The sequence below is a fragment of the Brachyistius frenatus genome, unplaced genomic scaffold (genome assembly GCF_029030835.1).
Source record: "Brachyistius frenatus isolate BFR_SWC_R1_liver_20210118 unplaced genomic scaffold, ASM2903083v1 Contig_6, whole genome shotgun sequence".
NCBI classification, from domain to species: domain Eukaryota; kingdom Metazoa; phylum Chordata; class Actinopteri; family Embiotocidae; genus Brachyistius; species Brachyistius frenatus.
In genome coordinates this window covers 2,256,492-2,264,126 of record NW_027210605.1, presented here as the reverse complement: position 1 = coordinate 2,264,126, position 7,635 = coordinate 2,256,492, and positions in this window count along the sequence as shown.

Genomic DNA, 7,635 nt, shown 5'->3' with positions numbered 1-7,635 from the left:
GAAAAAAAACAGATTTCTAAATTGAAGTGGGGTTTTTTTGCCAGCACAAATTCTCCTATTGATTGTGGTATCAGTACACAGAATGTCACGGGTGAAAATCAAATTTCAGGGAAAACTCAGTTGGATGAGGCATATTATTGATGAGATGTGTGTTGGACACAGCTTGCAGTAATGTGCATTTGCGTCAGTGCATTTGAGGAACACTTGACTGCTGAGTGAGGGCCACTGCGATATTAGTCACAAGATGCCAGTATGTGGATGTTAAAGGGTTCAATAAAGTGTTGTCAGGTGAAATTTTTATCACATAAGTACTTGATCTTTAATCAACGTCCAATACATGCTCATCCAATATTAAGTCTGCAGACATAAAAGATGTATATACTATTACTGTGTGTTACTTTTATACTTACTATAGCAATAATGGAAAAGTCAGTATTGATTTTGAGCCACTTCCTGATCTCTGACATTGCAAAACATTCCTTGAGATCACCTTTCTTCACCTTGACAACTTCCTTCCTTCCTTCCTTCCCCTTTAAAGGTGGAAAAGAGACATTCAAAGATGGTGACATTTCTTTGCAGATATATTTTTGAGCCTATTTCAATGACTGGTTACATTAGCCTGCATTATTATGGTTTTAAATAGGGCATGAGCTCTATTGGGAAAGATACTTGAAAGAAGAAGTAAAAGTTTAAAGAAAGAGGAACATCTCCCAGACTGACAGCCAGTGCAGAAGCAGAGGCAAGCCGCACAGTACATTTTTAAAAATGAAACAACAATCACAGATGTCATTATACTGCCAAATAAAACCGCCATTAAAGCAGAGGAAATGGGCATTTGTATCATCTGCTTTGCCAGCAAATGATTAGATGTCTTTTACCCCAAAGAAAATATTTGTGTGAAAAATGTGGTGCCATTTACATGATGTCATCATCATACATAATCATAAACAATAAACTGTGCAAATATCTTGGAGCAAAAATTGCCTCGATGTTCATGGCAACAAAGAAAGGGCCTTCATACACTGATAAAACCCTTGGCAGGCATGAGTAGGATTTTTAAGAGAGAGAAACGGAGCCTGTCTGTAATCATTCAGAGAGCTGTCAATCATCTGAATCCTTCTAACTCTTTGTTCACCCCTTCAAGGCGACAGTGTGAAAAAAAAGGACCATACATGTAGTGTGTGCATGTAGACTTGACAGAATAGATCAGATATTGAGTATCAGAATGCATGAATGTTTATCAGTGAAGTGATTCTTTCACATTTGGCTGGCAGAGAAATCATCATCAATGAAATAATTTTTGTAAGATTGCACATTGCATTTACACATTACGTAACACATTCACGGTAATGAGAATCTTTCTTGTAATCATGTTATACCTAATCATCTCTAAATCAAATGAATACACCATCTGCATAAACATAATAAGTAAACTGTATCAGTATCAGTCAGCCGAGAAGAATACATGCATTTACTGGCAGTCGCTGTTCTCTCCATCCCATTGTTTACACTCAGGACAGACGAGGGATTTTCATTGCAAATACATCATCCAGCTCTCATTTTGTCAAAACAGACATGCACAACAACACTTGCAGGTCTACTAGACCATGATAGCCCCACCGCAGAGGGGCTTTCATGTGATTGCACATATCAGTCAGACTCTTGATGTGTGAGCACAGAGAAAGAGAGAGGATTAGGAATCAGCTGACTCCCCACATTTTCTTCCAAGTGACTTATTAGAAGGGTTATTCTGAGCGGTCTGCTGGACCGCTGAGGGGGTTGGCTGAGTAGTGAGAACCTCAATGGAGCCAATCTCTCTCACAATAGTAGATTACTTTAGACAACCCTTCTTGGCTTTGCTTAATAATAAACGGAAGGACACTCTCTAGGTTTTCTATGTTGTGCTCACTCAATTCTCTTTTTCACCCTCAATTTTTTGTCAATCATAATTCAGAGTATCCATAATAGTTTTTTAGTTCTCACATGACAAGGCAAAGGTCTACAGTAATTTGCAGGGCCATTTCTTCAAGATCAGCCATGAAACACTAGAAATAACGTTTTAGAAAGATGTAATTTATCTGTTTAATAGTTTTGTTCTTGGTCTGCAGTGGGTGCCTGCATGGTTCTTTCAAAACAAGTGAAAAGAACTTGTTTTGGTGAGCTGATAATAGAGCAGGAAGAAGAAGAATTTCTTTTCAGCACAGCGTCTAGACTACAGTACCGTTCCTGTTTGTGCCTGCTGGGGTTATCTGTTCTCCCTGCTCAGCACAAATACAATGTTTTAAAAGGAATCATCGTTACTTGTGCATATTTACTCTGAAACGCATTGTTAGCGAGCCACCTCTCTGTGAAAACATCCACTTGACGAAAAAGTGATTGGCCCAATATTTTTGTCTTATTGAAAAGAAAATTGGGACATGTCATTTCAGCACATCCTATTTACATGTATCCCAGTGCAAATTAATCCCATTCCAGAATTGCTGAAGCAAGTTATCTGACAATTCACAAATTACTCTGGATAATTAATCCACCATCAGAGACCCCGAAGGCAATTACAGTTGACTGGACAGTTCTGCACATTCGACCAGTGGCAGATCAGGCTACTCCATTACAGGGTAAACACAGCTCTTGAGGAGCTAAATGAAAGTCTGAGGAAAAGCACCTAATGACCATTGTGACTGGGGTAATAGTTTTGTTATCAGAGACAAACAGGCCTAATGACTCCTGAACACACCAAGAGGACATCAGCAAATGGAAAAATCATCAAAGGGAATGACCACAGGATGACCCCAATGAAGAGAAGGAATCAAATCAAAATGCAGTGACTGCCTCAATGGACCCTGAATGTTTACTGCAACTTTAACAGTCACCTGAAATACACTTAATGTAATCCAATGGTGCAGTAACATGATTACACACTCCAAATGATCCTTTTGCACATTATAGTTATGGTGACATAGTCACAGTAGCGGTTCTCATCAATTATTTATTTGCCAGTTTACTCAGTAAAGTTGTCAATCAGCTAAACTCATTCGGTTTATCCTGCTAGTGACCTGGTTGGTCCAGAACTTCCATCCAGACTGAAAAATCCCCAAAACTCAAGAATAGATTGGCATGAAACTTGGCAGAGAATGAATCTTGAATCTTGAATCTTGACAGCTGTGGTCATCTTTTGACAACTTCGCTGACATTCCTAATTCTTGGTGAAATGTTTCAACAACAACTGGCATTAAACCTGTTCCCCCTTCAGATGAATCGTGAATGTTTTGATGATGCTTAACTTTAAATTGATTATATGATGATATCACTGATGATATTCCCACCAGTCCAGCAGTATGTTGTGTTTTGTTTTATTAGACGATGTTCACTTGCTTGGATTCACGTTCCTATTGCCCACAGCTTCAGTCTTCGCTGTGCCTATAGTCTGGAAAACTTGCTTGCATTAAGGTCTCGAGGCAGACCGATCAGTGACCAGTTGGGGTGGCTAAATGGGATGACATTGAAGTCAAGCATCCGTCCATGCATCCGTCCGTTAATCCATCCATCCATCCATCCATCCATCCATCCTCTAAACCCGCTTTAATCTAAACATGGTTCGGGAGGCTGGAACAGTATATTGTTTCAACAACAGTGGCTGTGATGGTTTTGGTGCTCACTATATGTTATATGGTTAATATGGTTAATGCTAAATGGTCTACACCCATTAGGATTTAACAACTGGAAACAAACACCAATGGAGCGTGACCAGAACCATGTTTATTCACACAGTGAATTTGGGTCTGATTATACTCAGCTAAATGTGCACATGCCAGCACACAAAATTAAGAAAGTAAATATAGTAAACATTGTCCCTGCTTAACAACAGGAAGTTAGTATTGCTCATTGCACCACTGTTTCTAAGAACAGCCTCACAGACTGCAAGCATGGCTGTAGACTTTTTTTTTTTAAAATGTATTTAGTCCTTCCAGGTAACCTTGGATGTCAGACTTACCTACAGTATGTGGCCTATATACCTGGGAGAGTCCAATCCCTTTGAGAGTGACAAGCCTGTTCAGTGTAACCTGACTCTGTGTCCTCTCCTGTTACCTCTGTGGTCTAGATAATCATCACCTTCCTGTGTTTTCCGTCCTCAGCAGGCTAAGAGATTTATTAACTAGCAAAAACATGTAAGGTCCCAGGAATGTGCTCCAGTTTTGTCCATTGGACCTGACGGTGACTGGCACGCACGCCTAACGTGGCGGGCAGCTCCGTCTCATTAAGTCTACGTGGGCTGCCGACTGTGTGGCGCAGCACTCCTGCTGAATATCTGTCTGAGGCCCTGGGCTTAGGGAGGATAGAAATGGGGAGAAAGCGAGGAGACCCAACACTGGGTCCCAGGTGTACACTTAACGCTACCTATCAATTCCTGCCTGGGGTTAGGGAGACTACAAGCCAGATCAAATCATGAGTTAGAGGTGGAGGATGCATTTCAGCCTGTCTTATTGCCTGGCTAGTAACATGTTAAGAGTTCAGACTGAGATGGAATGAGTCAACGGCTACGGGAATCAAAGCCACACATCAATCCAGGTGATATGTGGGAGAGGGTGAATTAAATCGAGACTCTGGGGCATCACTCATAATCCCATGTTGATGTCATACAGTTGTATGAAACAGTTTGGTCACCACTGAGAAAATTACATATTTGTTGAAATGAAAAAATGAAATACAACCCGAGCAGGTCAAAACCTAAAATAAGAGAAAGAGATTTAAGTAAACACTCATTGTGACCTCGGCAAAAGAACTTAGTAAACCCCTCTTTGGTTGATGTCAAGGCTTGCAAACACTTTTAGTGGCCAGTTTTTCTGTTCTTGATTTACGAATTTGCAACCACTCTTTCTGGCAGATCATTTCAACAGATATTTTTTAATCTTACAAGAATAGCATGTTTTAGATATCCTCAGTTTTTCTGTGATTTTAAAGTCAGATGACTGTGGGCTGTCCTAAAACCTTCAGCTTTTGTTTCTTGAAGTTCATTGCTCTGTTGAAGAAGCTAACTTCAGTTTCAGTATCTTGATGACTACGTGACATTGGTACATTTGAATCTGACCATTTTTAAAAAGAAGTTATTATTCCCTGTTCCATGTTTTTGTGCCAGTGATGTTCAATATTTCCACTGCTGCACGTTTTCTATCATACATTTTTTTTCTCCTTTTTTTCTCCAACCATAGTGACTGTGGCCAAATAGCTCAATTTATCTTCCATAGCATTTGTTTCCTAAATGATTCCAGCTTAAATGTTGCTTGTGCATACATTGACTTTTTTGACAAAGAGGTAAGAGCAGGTAAGGTTTACTTCAGATTAATTTCTGGTAATCCTGTTTGTGCAAGCCTTGCTGCATAGTGGAACGGTGCACCACTAATCTAGTACCAGTTAACCTTAATGCAGGTCTTTTGCAGTCTTATGGGGGTTTCATTTTTCCTTTCTTGCCAGCAGACATGCAGCTTTATTTGAACATTTTCTTGGTCTTCCAACTCTTGGCTTGACATGATATTTTGGACAGTGGAACTTACAGGCTGGAAACACCTTGATATGTTTGTTTTTGTAGCCTTTGTAGGCATTCAGATCCTCATTCAGTTGTTCAGAGGAGCCCATGGTTGTTAAGTGTTACTACAAATATAAAGAGTCAGAGAATTTATCAAGCTTTTGAAACGCCATCAGCTAACAGTTTCTAAAGGCAATTCTTAACAAGTCCTAATGAGTCAACGATTTTCAAAATCTTACACGTCACGACCAGTTGATTGCGCATGCCACAATTACTGTTTGATTTTTTTTTCCTCCTTTTTTTATGTTCATGAAAAAAGGCTCATTTTTTATGTATCCTTGCTACATTGTTGGTATTTACGTGCACTTAAAAGTCGACAAAACATGCACGCATGATCAGGAGCAGAAAAGAAATACCAGCAGCGTTCAAAGAGAAAGAAAGGCAGAAAAGCTGCCTATTATGTGTCTCCCCGTATCCACCCACTGCTTGGTCCAAGGCTGTCTGTGCTTCTTAGCTCTTGTACAGGGACTCTCTGTGATACAGCAGCGCAGGGAGCATGGTGCTGATGCCAAAGTCCTGTTATCCAAATCCGTCGGCACTGTCTCATTTAACAGATAAGAGGCTAATCTACAGGGTGGGTAGGAGATAGACCTACAAATACAAGGGCTCTCTTGTCGCTCGCTCGCCATTCTCTACATTCCTGGAATGTGTATAGGCATGTGCAGACAAACAAAACCTGTAGGATCTTTTCCTTTTATCCCCTCGGCTCGGACGTGCTGTTATAGAATGTAAATCACAATGCATTTGTTTTATTTCTCTGCCTGTGTTGTTTTTGTTGTTTTACATGTACACCACAGCTATCAATGCACCTTTTTTTTTTTTTTTTTAGCCTGCAACATTTTTCTAAAGAAAGAACCATAGTTACAAGCGGAACAACAATGCCAGTGCAAAGATTAAACTTATTATTGCTTAAATATGGGTGAAGACCTCTGATCTCACACGATGGCTGATTAAAAATAGTCTATGAGTCAGCGGACATGTGAACAGGCAGCTAGTCTCTCTTCAGTACAGACAGTTGGCTTTGGAGAAGATTTTTGAATCCAAACTAGGACTGGCTTTAGTTGGGATTTTATCATGCTTTTGCCAAGAACAAACAACACCAAAATAAAGTGTTTTAACACAGATCGAAGTATATCTTAGAGAAAAGTCCCTTTTTTGAAGTTGAAGGTTCTCAAATTTCCATCATAAGAAATCATACAAAAATGTTTACTGAATAAAGTTGCCAATGGCAAGGCCTAGCTGTTAAAAATGTAATTAATATGTTACAACTTTCCAGTTTTTGGATACTCAGGGGAAGGAAATTTCAGTCATTACTAAAAAGGCTGAGGTAAAAGACCTGGCCTTGATATCCAGTCAAGTCTTTCAAAGGCCAACAGCAGAACATCGTTGCTTCACTATTTAGCCTCCACTGTAAATACATGCAGCTGAATGGGTTCCCAGTAAAATAGTGAATGGGACAGCAATGGCTTAAAAGTGATGAATAAACAATGGATTGAATCATTAAAGCCCAGGGGCACAGAAACAGGCACAAACTGTCACGCTAAGCAGATCTCCAACAGAGTGTTTCTTGCCGATTGTTTTTGGTCCTTTGTTAGCAGCATAGCTACAAACACCTCGGCCTTTAACCTTTATGTTGGGCCTTCGTCACTGCAAATCATCTGCACTGATGGACGCATGGTATGGGAATAAATGCGAGACCAACAAGTGGGTGTTTGTTATTCAGGATTTTACGTTTTTTTTAAATTGCAAACATATTCAAAATAAAATGTTAGAGCAGGGTTCAGTCCTGTGTTCTTCCCGCCCACATGCCTGAGTGTCATTGGCCAAGACACCGAACCCTGAGTTGCTCTCGATGGCAGGCGCGCAGCTTGCACGACAGCTCGGTTGCCACAACCACAAACTTTCAGTACTTGACAAATTTACCAAAAAAACTTCAGAATATCTGGTGTTGCTACACTGACGTGGCATTGTTTCCAGGTTTGTTGTTGTGCTCCAGCACATATCTCGTTACCTGTTTCCCCACCTCAGTGCACTTTCAAGATCAAAAGCTGTTT